The sequence below is a fragment of the Crocuta crocuta genome, unplaced genomic scaffold (assembly GCF_008692635.1).
Source record: "Crocuta crocuta isolate KB4526 unplaced genomic scaffold, BGI_CrCroc_1.0 scaffold431, whole genome shotgun sequence".
Taxonomy (NCBI): domain Eukaryota; kingdom Metazoa; phylum Chordata; class Mammalia; order Carnivora; family Hyaenidae; genus Crocuta; species Crocuta crocuta.
In genome coordinates, this window is record NW_027528859.1 from 2,348,605 (window position 1) to 2,366,545 (window position 17,941).

At 47.0% G+C, this 17,941-nt stretch overlaps 1 long non-coding RNA gene across 1 annotated transcript; it reads left to right on the forward strand.

Moving 5' to 3' along the window:
• Window positions 1–561: 561 nt before the first annotated feature.
• LOC144224985 (uncharacterized) lies at window positions 562–10,571 on the forward strand. Its single transcript, XR_013333192.1, has 2 exons — window positions 562–801; window positions 10,388–10,571. It is a non-coding gene; the product is annotated as an uncharacterized LOC144224985 (long non-coding RNA).
• The last annotated feature ends 7,370 nt before the right edge of the window (window positions 10,572–17,941 follow it).

The following is a 17,941-nucleotide window of genomic DNA, read 5'->3' on the forward strand; positions in this document are numbered from 1 at the left end:
GGCCGGGCCAAGGGAGCCGGCGCTGGACCCCTCTGCGGAGAGCCCTGGGAGTCCTCGCGGGCTGGCACTCGGAGCACAGCTTCCCCAGCAGGGGTACGCTGGAGTCTTGGCGCCCTGGGCTTCCGGGCTGGCTCGGGAGCGTCCCGCCCACCGACGGCTCTGCTCGTGTTCTGGAGCTCGAGGCCAGGCGCCGGCAGCGCGGTTGGGAGCGGGGCAAGGCCCCCCGTCGCGGGCTGAGGGGCCCTTTGCGCGCTGGTGCCGGGCGGTCAAGGGGTCCCCCGAAACGGTCCTGGGGCTGGGGCGCCTGCAGCTGGTCTGGGCTTCCCGCTGATCTGAGGCTAACCGTCGTCGAGTCGCGCGCCCAGAGGAGGCTGCGGGCCCGAAGGCCTGAAGCGAGGGCTGTTAGTGCAGACTTGGGGCACTCGGTGGGGGCTGCCCAGGCCGCACCTCTGCCCCCCAGCNTTCTCTCCTTAAAGGCGCCAGGAAGCTTGGGGCGGCGCCCGGTCCCCGCCCGCCCCCCGACTGCCCGCCCCCTGTCCCGGGCGCACCTCTGCAGGTGGGAGCAGCGGAGGAGGCGCGGCGCGAGCCCCACAACGTCAGAGCGGGGAGGGCTCTCGGAGATCGCCCCGGGCCGGCCTCCCTGCGCGCCGACGGGGAGACTGAGGCCGGGAGAGCCCAGGGACTGTCTCCGGAGACCTCGGCTTCGGAACTCAGCGCTTCTGGACTTTACCAGCCTCTGCAGAGGGCTAGGACCCGCAGGTGAAAGGACGGGCTCGCTACGCTTTTTATTGTCCAGAGAGGGTGAGAATTGGCGGAGGGGGCGCTTGGTTCTTGGGGGGCAGGGATTGGGGAAGGGAGAAGACCTTCCAGGTGGCTGGCTCTAAAGGTATTTCAAGGATGATTTTCAAACCGCAGTCAGGGCTGCCTTGCGCCTTGCCGGTCCACTCCCTCATCTTTCAGACGGGGGTTCCTAGGCCTCGTAGGGGAGGTGACTTGCCCCGTGGCCTCACCGCGACTTTGCCGCTTAGCGGAGCCTCACACCTGCGTCTCTTGTTAGGACTGCGCTTTGCAGCCACTTTCTCTCTTTGGACCCCAGGTTCCTCGACTGCACGGAGGGTTTGCACCTCAAGAGATCTTCCGGTACCGATATTTAGGGGAAGGCCACACCCCACCAACCCTCTGTCTTTGGGTGACTCAGGACCTCTCTATATGACGGAAAGTGGCACACAGCGTAAAGAGGACAAGGACTAGGCGTCTGTCCTCTCGAAGTAACCTCCTTCCTCCTCCTGTTCACCCAGGTCAGGGAGGCTCCGAGTGGTTCCCAGGACCCCCGGGGGCAGCCGAGCAGCCCCTTCCCGCCAAAGGGCGCGAGGGCGGCGAGAGGCAGGGGCCGAGGTGAGGGGCCTCCAGGTGGGCACGTCTCCCGGGGGAAAGGGCGGGCAGATGGGACCCGTCTGCTTCGCGGGTGTCCTGTTTCTGAGTTCGTTTCCGGCCATCCCTGAGGGCGGGACCTCCCGCCTCGCCCGAGAGAGACTCCCAGCTGCGGGCGCCTCTTTACCCTGGGTTCGCTTTGTGGTCTGGCGCGGGGACACCTTGGGCCAGTCCTTTCTCCCAAGGGGGGCCTCAATTTTCTCCTCCGTGCATTGGGGGCGGCAGGGCATATGCGAACCTCGGAAGCCCCTTCTGCCCTTAGGAGTCCGGACTTTGGCGCCGACTCCAGACATTGCAGCGGGGGTGCAGCTTTCCGCGGGGCTGTGGGGATAGGGCGTGGGGAGCAAGTCTCCAGAGCGAGGGCGGCAGGTCGTCCAGGGGTTTAAGTCGCGTCCTTCGTAGTGGTGAGCTCGCGATAGGTTCATTCGGCTGAGCATTGAGCAGCTACCTTCGGAAGAAAGAGGTAGAGAGCCCAGATCCCCGCTTGGCCGATCCGGGTTTGTAAACAGAAACACGGTTTGCATGAAGACCCTCCTCAGTGGATGGGTGCTCTAACGACTGGAGAGGGGCTTTTTCACCCGTTCAGCAAAACTGTTTCCTTCTAACAAAGTAACGAAAATGCGAAAATCCAGATTTCACGGTTACATTTTTTTGTAAAAGGGGGGGGGGTGTTTAAATTTTTGTTTTAACTAGATTACATCATAACAATATTTCAGTACTGGATTTTGTGGTTCTATTTTTAATTTTGGACCACTATCCTAACGCGTTTCCATAAATCAATTAATGTGATTCTCTAATTCTAAGAGTCCATGACCAGAAGTCTAAGTTCTTTGACTGTGATTATATTCCTATGACTTTAAGCTTCTGGTCAAATGTAAAAGCGTAGCCCTCATATTTCGAGATGCTGGGACGAAGATTCTGTGCCTGAAAATATGATGCTACTACTGGAAGCTGCAACTTCCTTCGTCTTTAGATATTTTCACCGTTCTAAAGTATGTATTACTTAATTTGAATTCCTGTCTAGGAATGCCTGATTAGAAGATTTAGGTCCTATAAATCCACACCTCTGTTCTTTCTTAATTCTAAAATGTTAGTAGTACTGGATCCAAAGAATTGCCAACTGTCAGTACTGGATCCACTATTCTGTAACTCAAGAACTCTAATTCTGATAATTCTTATAATATTTGTGACTATATGCTTTAATGATTGGCCTTATGACTTTATGCGTCTTTTTTTTTCACATTCAGCTCCTTAATTTATCTGTCATTCTTAAAGTAAATGGCAAATCTACTTTTCAAAGATGAAAGCCTGCTATTACTGAGGATATCTCCAGTGTTCTCTGCAACTCCAAAACCAGGAATGTTTCACACAATTGCAGCACTTTGCTTTTTAAGGCAATTGCCCTTAATTTATGCATACTCATTTGCCGTTGTTTATGAGCCTTTACTTTTAAACCCTAATGACAGTAGTTAGAAGCCACATGTCTCAGGATTTCTTGATCCTCAAAGTTTTCTGTCCGTGAACCCATTCTTCTAGAATTCGGATTCCTCTTTCTCAGATTTTGCTGCTACAGAATTACACCTGTGCATCAGACCAAACATTAGCATTCTGAGATTAGCATTCCTAAGGTCAAGATTTTCATGCTCAAAGGAGCCTAAAGATTCTATTCCATAGACGTTTTATTTAAACAACATATTTCAAAAATCTGTACTTTGAAGATTCCATAAATCCATGATGCAAAAAAACTGAATTAGGAAAACTATACAAACTGATCCCCCTTGATGCCAGGGCATTTTTTCTCTGGTCAAGTCTGCCCTCTTCTCTGGTGCAGTGTTCCTTAGCATCTGTGGGGGTAGCAGACACCATGGACAACCATTTGGAAGCTTGGAGATTATTTTCCTAGTTTAGCAGGGGTGGGCTGATGCCGATGTGGGCGGCTGCTGGGTGATTTCCATCTCCTTTGCACCTGCTTCCAGCCCTGCGTGTATTCCCCTTTGTAAAACCCCCAAAGGCTATTTTATGTTCAGTTTTTAAGGAGAGGGGAGGAATGCTGGTGGTCTGTAGGAGACCTTGCAGCTCTTCTCCCAACAACTACTTTCCCGAGTTTTAAAGTGTCCTTGGAAGGTTCGTAAATATGAAGGAGGGGATCCATGGAGTTATGGAAAATTCCTCCGTATCTCTTGACCCAATGCCCTTCATGCAGATGCAAAGGTAACTAGCTCTTCTTCCTAAGGAAATCTTGGAAATACAAGCTGGAAGGAAACTAGGCCCAGATTGCTTAAAGGATTACTTAAAGTCTTGCAGAGGAGGTAGTGAGCTTCAAGGGAAGCTTGCGTCTTGGGCTCCTTACCTCCTGGGTCCTCAGCCTCTCTGTCTTTCCCCAAGCTCTCAGAGCCTCAGTTGCGTTTACTGGCCTGGCCTGAATCACTCTCCTTAGCAAATGACAATGGAAACTTCAGGCCCTGATGCTTGCAAAATCACATCCAAGAATCTTGGGACCTCAGGAATATAGTGACCTCTGTTTGGTTTGCTCTGGGACAATAAGTCAGGGTCTGCTGGCTCTATGGCTTCAGAGAACATCAGAACAAGACGCTGCCACAAAAGGAGTCCGTGTCACACTCATTACTGGCCCAGCAGCCTTGAGCCATCCGCTGCCCTTTTAGACCTCAGTTTCCCCATCTGTGAAGTGGGGCATCCCCTACCTTGTTGTGCCTCTTCCGGAGAATCGAGATGATGGAGTAGGATGCATCGCTGACCGGTGATTGTTTCCTCCGTCTTTTAAATTGTTTTCAGGGTGAAACTTCGATGTGGAAAAAAGACAAGCTGCTGGGGGAAAGTCAAGTCGTTCTCATTCATGAGCGGAGATAAGACACACTCCTTGAAAAAGCAGCGGTTGATTAAATTACAATGTTTTCTGCAGCTCAACCCAGGGTTTTTAGACTTCGAGGCCCCTTGAGCGTGGCTTCTTTTCACGCATAGCGCGGCTCAGGGACCCCTGGAGCTGGGTCGGGGCAACCGGACTTTGAGCGCTTCTTGTCATGGGTTCACTTAAACTCCGTGAACGCAGAATTATAGTCTCTCTCAGAGACAGAATGGAAGAACTGGGTCTCAGAGAGGGGCGCCTTCTGCTTCCCGCCACCCTGCCTGGCTAGCTCTGCCACCAGCCTCCCGACTCCCCTGACGAAGAGCCTCGAGTCTTTCTTTGCTCCCAATCCCTGCTCCACAACCGTTTCCCAACCCTACCCACCAGTTCCCGAAGCGGGGAGCTTAGGAGCCGACTCGGACATCCAGGAGCTCAGCCGCGGCGGCGAGTTGGGCACGCCGGCTCCGAGGGCGCGCGGACTTGGCCCACCTCGCACGGCAAGTCTGGGACAAAGCCCAGCCTGAGCTCGGCCTCGACCTTACCCGCGCCGCACTCTTTCTCGGCGCTCAGCGAGCGTTCCCTGCCAGGGCCGAGGCACTCCGGCGAGATCCTCGTCGGCTCAGAGAGAGCCGGCCACCGGGCGGAGGAGAGCTCGGCGGTGGCGGTGGCCTCTCCTGGGAAAGGCGAGGACCCAGTCTGAGATGGCGATGAGGGCAAGAACCTGGGTCTTCTCAGCCTGGCAGGCGGGCGCACGTCGCTTAGATTTTGGCACCGTGGGCGCAGGAGCAGCCCTCTGGGATCGTCGGGCGGCCGGGTTTCATAGTTTTTCCGCGCTCTATGCACGGCTTTGAGACTTGGAGGAGCCCGCAATTGGCACGGGAAATTATGGATGTTTATGTCGGGAGACAGGGTCCCTGGTTTGTAAGACAATCTCAAGCGGCTGTTGATCGCTTCCCTTTCTCCCTCAAGGGGGAAATGCACTAGGCAGCGTTCTACTTCAACCACCTGAGGCATACAGGAAGAGACCGTGACCTGTTCCGCCTCTTCAGGCCAGGCTTGGGCTAGAACCGAGGCCTCTGACTGGGATCCTTGAGGTCCCCTGCCGCCTGGCACGGAGCTCATCAGGATGGCCTGCCAGCAGCTGGGTCCAGGTTCCTGGGGTGGGGGGTGGGGTGGGACTGGGTGGTTAGAGCTTGGCAGGGTGCCTCAGGCAGGTCCCTGCTGTGAACCCAATACCGCTGGCTGGCTGGTTGCTCAGGACCATGGTCTGGGGAACTGGAAGACAGTGTACCCCGGAAGCACGTGCAGGTGGTCCAACTCTCCTCTGGCCCCTTTCCTTAGCGCATTTTTGGGCCTCTGTATATCTCCAGGCCTGGGGGTGTGTCTCTCTGGGGTCACCATCTGTCTTTCTACCTCTGTATGAGTAGGACTGCACCCGTCCTCACCTTCCAGCCCACTGGTGGGAAGTAAAGGGGCCTGCACGCTCCGGCCAGGGCCAGGCTGCCCACGCCAGTCTCTTCCCTCCCAGGGGATGGTGTGGACAGTGGCAAAGAGGGATGGAGGGATGTCCAGCCAGGAGGATGCTGCAGCTGGTGGGAGTCCTGATACTTGGCCTTTCTGCCCAAATGCCTCTCAGAGTCCCCCGCTACAACCCCTACCCCTGCTGAGCCTGCCGAAGGTGAAGGAACACGGTAATCTGGATCCAGCCTTCCATACAAGTCTAAGGCTCCAAATAGTCCTCAGCAGGGCACTCCCACTGACTGTCTCTGCAGAAACCAGGCCACTTGGCTGCTTAAAGATCCTCAGTGGCTCCCCTTCATCCAAGGCCAGATCACATGCCCCTTCCCTGGCCTGGCTACACAATGGAGCCCCTTTCTGCTCCTTCTCTTTCTCTTGGTCTTCACTGCCTCCAACTTCCGGGAGTACTTCCAGCAAGCTTTCTCCAGTCCCCTTGTACAAGTTCATGCCCTCAGCCTGGAAAAGCTGCCCCCCCACTCCCCCACCTCAGCTTAAATGTCTCCTCTTCTGGGAAGTCCTCCTTTTTCTGCCTGAGTAAGTCAAACACTCCCTCTTTGAACCTGCCCTAGCATGTTTGGATTTGGGCATTTGTCACATGTTTGGTGGTTTAATGATTTGGTTAATGTGACTGTCTCTGTTCTTCTCTGGGAGCTCCTTAGTGGCAGGAACTGGGACTTTGTGCAACTGGGCACCTGGGTCACCAGCCCAGGGCCTGGCACAAGGCACAATGTGGCTCCGCTGCGAGAACCAGTTACTTAGAGTCACTCCCTCCTGGGTCAGTTCCTATTTCTAGCTGTGTGGCCTTTGGCCACTTAGCCACTCTCAGTCTCAACTTTTTGATCTATAAAATGGGGATGATACTAATGTCATGAAAAAGTTGTGAAGGTTACTGATATCACAGTACTCTTTTATGTGCACACACTGTTTTAAAACTCTTTACATACTTAAATACATGAATGTATCAGGACACCTGTAGCTCTCAGGCTTGTCACTAACTGGGCCTTGGGGGTACATCCAGGAGAGCAGGCAGAGCACTGGATCTGAAAGGCATGATTAGCTATGCCATCTAGCCTGGTGTGTGGCTACAGAAAGAGGGGTGTCGCAGGTGATAAGCAGGAAATGAGGGAAGGGCCTTGGGTTTGCCTGCAATCTGGGTTTCTGCCCAGGCAGATCTGGCCCAGCCTTTTGGCAGGAGGGTTGGGGAAGGCTTCAGCATTGGGCTGGGTATATTCAGAGGCATGTTCTTTAAGTCCCGGAGCTGTCCATGTGCTCCACCCATAGGGTAGAATTCCAGGGGCTGCGGGGCCAGTTAGGGGATCCGGGCTTGCCCTCCTGATGTATGTTTGGACATACTCCAAGAGTAGGGAGGAGGTGAGAGACTGCTGCTGGGGTTCCTCTAGGGGCTCTTACCTTCCGCGGGGGGGGGTGTATGTGGCTTTCCAGCTTTCCTGAGCTCTAGCCAGGAGTTTTTCATGTTCTAACTTTCTCATAGACGCCTACTATTTCCTATCTGTGGTTTGTGGAGCTGCTTCTGACTGTGAGGGCAGTTTTCTGGCCAGCGATGATTGGGACTAGCTTTCCCCCAATGAATAAGATGGTCCAAACTCAGATAAGCAGCTCTATCTCTTTTTCTAGGTTCACTTTGCTGACCACCTCCTAGTGGGATCTGGGTTTCTGTCATTGATGATATTGAAATAAAACAGACTGACAGCAATGGAAAATTTTCTCCAAGAAGGAAAGAGTGTGTCCTTTCCATCACACCCTAGTTCTGTTAAGCATTTTGTCCGTGATTTAGAAGACGTAGACAGCAAGCTGATTGAGCTTGTGGCTGACCACACTGAGGTGCTGATGCGGGTAGCTGATAGATGCAAGACTCAGAATAATCACCAGGTTGGGAGACTGAGCCAAAACCAACAAAGGAAATATTTTAAAAACTGTTATGAAAACATTGTAACATTACAGGAGACAAAACAGGAAGAAAAACGTCACTCACATGCCAATTACCTATCATTCACCTACTAGGTTTCCCTATGGTCTGTTGTTTTTCTCCTTTGTGTTCTTACACATGTATGTATGTTTGCATAGGTGTAATCATTGTGTATGTACAATTCTGTAGTCTTTGTACACAATGCATTTGCATTATTTTGTAAACATAACTACATGTTGCCCCTTACTTTCCATTTTTCATCTATAATTGTGAGTATAATGGTCTAGTGTTGATTTAACCCTGTCACACTAGCTGGGCAATTAGGTAATTCCCAATATCTTTGATATAGGTGATCCTACTATTAAGGTGTTTGTATAAAGAGCTTTTTATTCCTTTTGAAATATCCTTTAAAATAAATTCCTAAGAGTGAGATTTATGGAGCCAGGAGTGTTTTTATGGCTCTTAATATAGTACTACCAAATTGTCTCCAAGTCTCCCAACTTACCATATCAAGATAATCAAGGGGCACCTGGGTGGCTCAGTCGTTTAAGCATCTGAATTTGGCTCAAGTCATGATCTCGTGGCCTATGGATTCTAGCCTTGCATTGGGCTCTGTGCTGACAGCTCAGAGCCTGGAGCCTGCTCTAAGTTCTGTGTGTGTGTGTCTCTCTCTCTACCTCTCCCCTACTTGCGCTTTGTCTCTCCCTTTCTCTAAAAAATAAACGTTAAAATTTTTTTTTAAAGGTAAGATAATGAACATATCCATCACCCCTAAAATTTCCTTGTACCATTGTGGTTGATTTATCTGACCCACCCTGCCACTGTCCATAGGCAATCACTGATCTCCTTAAGTCACTATAGACTATTTTGCATTTTATAGAATTTATATAAATGGAATAATACACCATATTCTTTTTGTCTGGCTGCTTTCACTCACCATATTTATTTTGAGTCTCATCCATGTTGTGATATCAATAGTCAATTTCCTTAAAAATTTTTTTTTTTGCTAACTAGTATTCTATTATAGGGATATACCACAATTTGTTTATCTTTTTCACTTGTTGATGGACATTTGGATTGTTTCCATTTTTGGCTATTACAAACAAAGTTGCTATGAATATTTGTGTAGAAGTTTTTGTGTGGACACATGTTTTTATTTCTCTTGGGTAAATACCTAAGAGAGGAATGGCGAGGTCAGATGGTAGATGTATGTTGAGGTTTTTAAGAAATTGCTACACTTTTTTCACAAAGTGGCTGTATTTCATTCATTTCTACTAGCCGTATATGAGAGAATTCTAGTTGCTCTATCTCCTTACCAACATTTGATATGTTCAGTCTTTTAAAATTTTACCCTTTCTAGTGAGTATGTATCTCACTGTAGCTTTAATTTGTGTTTCCCTCATGACTAATAATATATTTATTATTTATTGCTGTGTAACAAATTAACCCCAAATCATCGGCTTAAAACAGCAAACATTTTCTCACAGTTTCTATGGGTCGGGAATCTGGGTGTGGCTTAGCTGGGTGTGCCTAGCAGAACTGACCCATCTGAGGTTGAAATTGCTTTGGGGTAACGCTGGTTACAGGAAGACTGGAGAGGAGAAGTAAACGGACAAAGGGCTGGAAAAGTGGACAGAAGAAAAACAAATGAACAGACTGGAAAGAATTATCATTCAGAAAGAAGTAGTGGTTCTGAGCCAACTGTCAGGCTGTAGTTCTGGTTTGTTCCTGATGATTCTGGGAAATGGAACATTTGTTGAGCAGGGTACCTGTATCAGGCTTTGGATAGGATCTATAAGTTAGTTCATTTAATCAGTACTCAGAACAGTCCCATTTTACAGATTAAAAAAATTTTTTTTAATGTTTTTTATTTATTTCTGAGAGAGAGAGAGAGCGTGAGCAGGGGAGGGTCAGAGAGAGAGAGGGAGACATAGAATCTGAAGCGGGCTCCAGGCTCTGAGTTAGCCGTCAGCACAGAGCCGGATGTGAGGCTCGAACCCACGAACCAGGAGATCATGACCTGACCCGAAGTCGGACACTTAACTGACTGAGCCACCCAGGCGCCCCCCATTTTACAGATTTAGAAATCAAGATCTAAGAAGTCAAATATAACTTGGCCAAGACCATATACCTGAGACTGATTTAAGCTCTGTTTCTTGCCAGATGCTCAGGTCTTTTATCACAGTACCTGTATATTCGTGTGTTATTCCACTTCTGCCGCTGCCTCTCAGTATCCTTTGCCCCCGGGGCCAGGGAGATTTCTCTGAGCAAGTTCTAGTGGTCACTAGGAAGTGCAACTCCTCCATCACTCAGGTCTCTAGCTGTGGTAGCCTGCGTTCTCTTTGGAGCTTGAGCTGTGTTGCCAAACCTCCCACCTTCCTCACACCTGATAGGCTTCAGTGGCCTCTGTAAGGTCAACCTCTCTATGTAAGAGGACTGTAGGTCTTTGCTCTGGCTGCCTCCATGAATGACATTTGCCCCATAATGAAAGTCACTGGTGGCCTGGCCCAAGATGTCTTCTGTCCTGTGAGAAACCCCTGTTATATGGGTATGACACCCATAGACACAATAAATCTTGGATGTGAAACCACTTCAAGTTTTAGCTTCAAGTAGTGAGCGGGTTTGAGAAGGTCCAATTTCCTCTCCAGCCTTAGGTTCTTCAGCTATCGCATCAAGGAGGAAGATCTGGTTGGCAAGATTAGTACCCCATGGAAAAGAAGACTGCAAAGTCTGCTCCAGTCTCTAAGAGCACTAGACATTGTCTTTTGATGAAAACATTCATAGATCTTCATTAAAGTTGTGTCACAAATAAAATGCAAATTCATATACAGATGATACTGAAGTTTTGGTCATTTTTCGGACATGAAACATTTCTCAGTGCTTATAAAAAAGTATATCTACCTTACATGTATGTGTGCATGTTTTGAGAACTGTGGAATTTATACTTGTCAAGAAAATAATTTGTCAAAATGATTGAGAAACACTAAGAGATTCTCTATCATCTCTCTAGCCTGATGGAGTAATATTAAACACATTTAAAAACTAGGATGTTATTCAATGAGTATAAAGTTACAGTTATACAAGATGAGTAAGTTAGGAGATCTGCTGTGGGACACAGTGCCACAATATGTCCTAGAGTTAACAATACAGTGTTGTGCACTTAAAAACTTGTTAAGAGGGTACATTTCATGTTAAATGTTCTTACCACACACACAGGTACAATGATTCTTTTGGAGGAGATAGATATGTATGTTATTTGGGGTGATAGCATTGCCAGTGTATCCATATATCCAAACTCATCAAAATGAGTGCATTAACTATGCTATTTTTTGTGTACCTATTATACTTCAATAAAGCTGTTAAAAAAACAAGCCAACAAGACAGGGGTATTGACCAATCAGAGTACATGCACTGGAACACGGGCCAATCAGAATGAAGGACTGCACTATAGCATCCCTCCCCAAGGTTTCAGGCTGTAACCCTATAGTTGTAGCATTTTTGTGTTTCCAGAGAATCCCAGGGGAGGTTCCAAGACAACCAAGACATGCTGGGAGCAAGGGTGGTGTGGGGGTGGGAGTTTGGGCAGTCACTGCTTAGCTATGGCGCATCTCAGTATTTCAGTATCTCAATGTTCAGAGACTGTGTGTGGCTCATCCTTCTGGCTGCTGTACCAGGATGTCATGCGATGCCTGGGCACGGGCTTGGACTCGTGCATTCCTGTACAGCTGACTTTCCATGGCTACAGCCCACCTAGTATCAGGGCACTGCACCAGCCTACCCCAAATTTGACTTTAAAATGCTGGGCAGTTTTCCACCCAGGTGGTAAACTTGTGACCCTCCGAATCTGGTTTTGGTGGAATGAGTTCATCTCCTCTTGACTAAATGTGTGCAAGTGAGCTGTGTAAAGGAAAGGAGGCAGGATTTGGGGTCGGGAGTTGGTTCTGGGTTCACATGTCAACTCTGCTGCTTTTTTTTCCATATCCCTTCCGGGGATCAGGTCCTCCTGGATTTCATTCCTGTGACCTCAGTTTTGTAGTCAGTTAATGGGATGGTGACCTCTGTCCTGTCCCCCTCATAGGGCTGTGTTGAGGTTTAAATGACAGGAAGGAGGGGAAGTGCTCTGCAAACTGTAGAGCACTGTGCACACATCAACAAGTCTCTGTTCCATAGACTAGAAGATCTGGCTGTTGAGAATGTTGCTTGTCTGCTTCTGATTGAATTGGGGGTTACGGATCTGAATGTTCCCTGACTATTCTCAAATGTGATCATAATATAGCTCCAGCTTTTTATGAGGAAGGGGACGGTGGGCTGCAGAAAGTGTGATCTTTCTTTTCCCTTAACTCTGCAATATCAGAGCTGACATGGGCTGCTAGAGAGTACCAATTCATCCCCTCCATTTTATAAATGTGGCTGCTGAGGTCCAGAGAGGGCCAGTGAGTGGCCCAAGGCCACACAGTGTGTTCGTGGTGGAGCCAGAACCAGGTCTGATGCCCTTCATCACAACACATGATGTGTTTTGTGGCAAACCACTCATTCACATTTTCGTTCATTCAACAGCATTATTGCGTCCCTACTCAATGCTGGGCTCTGTGCTGACAGTTTTGGAGGTAGACAAGTCAGGTGCAATCCTCCTCTCTAGTTGCTCATGACACTGGGCAGAGAATGCTCTTTCAGAGTCCTAAGAGGGGACCAGATAAAGTGTTATCCCTGTAGGTCAGGCAACCCCTCCTGGGGATGGGGGTCGTTTTTGAGAAGAGTCGGAAAGTGTGCTGATGAAGCTGGTGATGCCACCCTAACACCAGTGAATAACCAGCCATCCTCACCTAGCTGTCTTGTTCGGGTTTCCCCAGCTGTTCACACTGCAGATGCAGGCGTTGGGTCCCCAGGAAGGAAAGGGATATGACCAGAGTCACAGAACTGGAAAGTGCCAGTGCCACTTTGAAAACAGGGTGTGATTCCAGGGCCTGGTGGATCTTGTGAAGTGGCTCAGTTTAGGTAGAAAGGGTACAGGTTTGGGCGCTGAAGAGACCTGGGCTCCAATCCCTGCTCTGCCACTTCCCAGCTGTGTGAGTTTGGCCACATTACTATTCTGAAGACTGTTTTCTTATGTGCAAAATAGAGATCACAGGGTACTTACCTTACAGGGCTCCTGTGGAGGGGAAACCAGTGCCTGGGAGCCGAGTTCCTGCTAGTGCCCTGCATGCAGTGAGCACCTGATATGTGTTTCTTTGCTGTCCTACCTGAAGGGGCCAAGTACTCCTGGCCTGACTCTCTGCATCTGAGTCCTGTGCTCCCCTGAGGAAGGCCTGGAAGATGTTCCTCAGCTGAACAATAATAAGGGTCGTGGCAAAGGTGAGGTTTGCTGAAGGCTCAGGCTTGAAAGTTGGGCCCTCTCCCCCAAAGTGCTCTTTTGGGCTCTCTGTCTCTCCCTGTCTCTGCCTGTCTGTCTCTGTCTCTCTCTCATGGGTAGGGCCTACTCAAAGCTCCCTTAGGCCCAGTTTGGATGCCCGGAGTTGCTGCCATGCCTGAGTGCACGGGCTGTCAGTTTTGCCTTGTTCCTGCTGCATTCCGGCTTCGTATGTCAGCACCTCATGAAAATCTTCCAGGTCCCGGCTTTGAATAGCCCCTTGGCTGCCTGGGAGTGAAGAGGCTGCCTCTGTTTTGCCTGTCAAATCATCTGCTTTGTCTGTCTATGGGCAAGTAAGCTGGGTCCTCTTACATAATACCGACCGGGCCATCACTGTCAGGGCTGATTTTGTCCTTCTCAGGCTGAACAAACAGCCATTCAGACCCACCAGCAGAGGCCATGCGTGGCAGGAGCTATTCTTCTGATGCAGTTTGATGACAGGCTCTGAGCAGATGCGGAGTGCCCCAGTGGGGAAGGAGCTGGGCTCTGACTTGCCTCTCCCAGCCACTGCAAGTCTTCCTTTCCTCGCTGAGTCAAACCTTCCAAAGGACTTCTGCTCTTTGCACTCACGGGGTATGCAATTCAGGGAGTGGGTAAAATGAAACAAGAGGGAGACCCTGATATACAAAGAAAATATACGGAGAACCTGATAACCTGCCAGATTTCTTCTTTTGCCTTAACTTCTAGGGGCCGTGGAACAAATTTAGTACTGGAGGCAATAATTACCTCATCCCAACTACCCAGTAACATCTTATTTGTTTGTTGTTTGTTTGTTTACTATTTGAGAGCGAGCGAGCCAGTGTGAGTGGGGGAAGGAGAGAGGGGGGGGAGAGAGAGAGAGAGAGAGAGAGAGAGAGAGAATCTCAAGGAGGCTCTGCCCTGTCAGCACAGAGCTCCATCTCAAGAACCATGAGATCATGACCTGAGCCGAAATCAAGAGTCGGACACTTTCCCAACTGAGCCACCCACGTGCCACCTTCTCCATAACATCTTTAATCAATCTTTCTTTAATGTATTTTTTATGGTGGTAAAACACACATAAAATTTACCATTAGTGACATTCACAGTGCTGTGCAGCCATTGCCCCTCTCTATCTACAGAACTTTTTCATCACCCCAGAAGGAAACTGTTGACACATTAAGCAGTCATTCTCCATCCATTGACTTCTGAGACAGCACAGGTATCCTTGTGAAGTGTAGGGTGTATGGTCTGTAAACAAAAATAATAAAAGAGAGGAGACAAGTCATAAATTTCATTGCATCAGCTAGACAGATTCACTTTTTATTTTATTTTTCCACATTCACTTTTGTTTCCTTCTCTTTGTTCAGTTGGGGATTGAATTATGACTCATTTCTGATTTGGCTGTGTCATCCCAAATTCCTTTCTTTCTTCTCCCTGCCTTTCCCTTCTTCCTTCTTCCCTTCAGATCTACTGTCTATCTAACCTACCAACCCTTTCTCTCTCTTAAAAAACTATTATTAGTCTGTCTATCTATCTCATTTATATATCCATGTATCTTATCTAATATCTATCTATCTATCTATCTATCTATCTATCTACCCTATCTATGTCTCGCTTTGTAAACCTAGATCTTTGGCTCCCAGCCCTGCACATTAGCATCACCTGGTACAGTTTTAAAATCTGATGCTTGGGTCCCATCTCAGGCCAGTTGAAATGGAAACTTAAAAAAAATTTTTTTAATGTTTTATTTATTTCTGAGAGAGAGAGAGAGAGACAGACAGACAGCGTGAGAAGGGGAGGGTTAGAGAGAGAGGGAGACACAGAATCTGAAACAAGCTCCAGGCTCTGAGCTAGCTGTCAGCACAGAGCCTGATGCAGGGCTCGAGCCCACAAACCGTGAGATCATGACCTGAGCCGAAGTTGGACACTTAACTGACTGAGCCACCCAGGTGCCCTGAAATGGAAACTTTTGATGAGGGTCCTAGGCATCTGCATATTTAAAAAAAATTCTCCCAGGTGATTCTGATGCATAGTCAAGGTTAAGAACTACTCACCTAAATACTTATCTTTCTGCAGAAACTTTGTATTTCATTCTGGTCCTCTGTTGTTGTTGTTTTTTTTAATTTGTCTGTTTGTTTGTTTTTTACATAAATGGCTGTTTACCACACATAATGCTGTGTAATCTGTCTTTTAACAATATGTATAAACAACTTACTATGTACTGAAATAGTTTTTAAGAACAACATTTTAAAGTCTGCCTATGGGTGCCTGGGTGGCTCAGTCAGTTGAACATCTGACTCTTGATGTCATTTCAGGGCTTGATCTCAGGGTCATGAGTTCAAGCCCCATGCTGGGCATGAAGTATACTTAAAAAAATAAAAAAAATAAAGGCTGCCTAGTATTCTGTTAACATATATGTTACATTTATTTAGTTAGCCTCCTGTTGGGATTTTGGTATTATGTCAAGTCTCTAAATTAATTAGGGACACTCTATGTATATGTCATATTTCCTTAACTTAATTTAAAATTCTGAAATTTTGAACATATACAGAAACAAATATGATATACCCCTGGGTACTTTAGCCTGGCTCCAACAACTATCAGTCATATTCAGTTCTGTCCCATGCATATCCGCATCTTATTCTACTATCTTAGTATTTTGAAACAAACCCCAGATGTCACTATAAGTTTGTCTGCAACTCTTTTAGTATATATCTCTAAAAGACAACAAAACCCCAATACCATTGTTATATCTCTCCCCCTCAAAATAAAAATAATCCCTTAATATCATCAAAGGAAACTTGATGACTTGTGATGGTTCAGATATCCAAATGTTTCATAAATGTATTTGTTTTATTTTTATACTTTGAGATGAAAAAAATTTTTTATTGTGGTAAGAACCCATAGAGTTGTTTTGATTGTTTTTATTTTTTTAATGTTTTATTTATTTCTGAGAGAGAGAGAGAGACAGCGTGAGCAGGGGAGGGGCAGAGAGGCAGGGAGATATAGAAGCAGGCTCCAGGTTCTGAGCTAGCTGTCAGCACAGAGCCCAATGTGGGGCTTGAACCCACGGACCGTGAGATCATGACCTGAGCCGAAGTTGGATCCTTAATGGACTGAGCCACCCAGGCATCCTTGTTTTGATTGGTTTTAAGTTTCATTTAATATATAAATTCCCACTCCACCTTTATTTTTTCCTTGGAATTTATATGTTGAAGAAACTAGATTATTGGTCTTGCAGAGTTTCCTACATTATGGATTGTATTTTTACAACGTAGTTTACCTTGTTTCTCTGTTTTCTGTATTTCCCATACATTGGTGACTTGGGCTAAAAATTTATGTGATATTTAGCCTTCCAATTAATGAACATGTAATATTTATCATTTTAATATAGCTTTTCCTTAATTTCTACTGATAAGCTTTCCTATTTTTCTCCATAAAAGTCTTGCATGCCTTTTTAAAATTATTATTATTATTATTTAAGTTTATTTATTCTGTGTGAAAGAGGAATAGAGAGAGCAAATGAGGGAAGGGCAGAGAGAGAGGGAGACGGAATACCAAGCAGGCTCCATGCTATCAGTGCAGAGCCTGAGGCAAAGCTTGATCCCATGAACCATGAGATCATGACCTGAGCTGAAACCAAAAATCGGATGCTTAGCCACCTGAGTCACCTAGGTGCCCCAATCTTGCATATCTTTTAAAAAATTAATTAATTAGTTAATTAAGTTTTGAGAGAGAGAGAGAAAGAGCACAATTGGGTAAGGGGTATAGAGACGAGGGAGACACAGAATCCAAAGCAGGCTCCAGGTTCTGAGCTGTCAGGGCAGAGCTGACACAGGGTTGAATGAAACCCATGAACTATAAGATCATGATCTGAGCTGAAGTTGGACACCCAACTGACTGAGCCACCCAGGCACTCCTATTTATATGTTTGTTTGTTTTTTAAAATTTTATTTATTTTGAGAGAGAGAGAGAACGAGCATGAGTGAGCAAAGGGAAGGGCAGAGAGAAAGGAAAGAGTATCCCGAGCAAGCTCTGTGCTATTAGCATGGAGCCCGACACAGGGTTCAGTCTCATGAACAATGAGATTATGACCTGAGCACAAATTAAGAATCTGACACTTAACCAACTGAACCACCCAGGTGTCCCAAAGTCTTGCATGTCTTATTAATATTATTTCTAATATTAGTTTGGTTTTTTTTTTTTTGGTTAAAATTGGAAGTGTTAGCTGCTCTTTTTCTTTTCTTCCCAGCTTCACGGAGATATAATTGACATATCATGTTGTGTAAGTCTAAGGTATACAATGTGATGATTTGATACAAATATGTAGTATGTATTGCAAAATGTTTACCACATTAGTGGTTTAGTTAGTGAGTTAGTTAACACATTAATGAGTGAGTTAATTAACATATTCTTCATCGTACATAATTACCATTTTTTGCTGTGATGGTGAGAACATTAAGAATCTACTCTCCTCTTAGCAACTTTCAAGAATATAATGCAATATTGTTTTATTAATGTTTATTTATTTATTTATTTTGAGAGAGAGAGTGAGCAAACTGGTGAACAGGAGAGGAGCAGAGAAGAGGGAGAGAAAATCCCAAGCAGGTTCCATGCTGTCAGCTTGAAGCCCAACACAGGGCTCGATCTCATGAAGTGTGAGATCATGACCTGAGCCGAAATCAAGAGTTGGAGGCTTAACTGACTGAGTCACCCAGGCGCCCCACTTTTTTTTTAAATGTGGGCTCCATGCTCAGCACAGAGCCCCATGTGAGGCTTGAACTCACATCCCTGAGATCAAGACCTGAGCTGAGGTCAAGAGTTGGACAGTTAA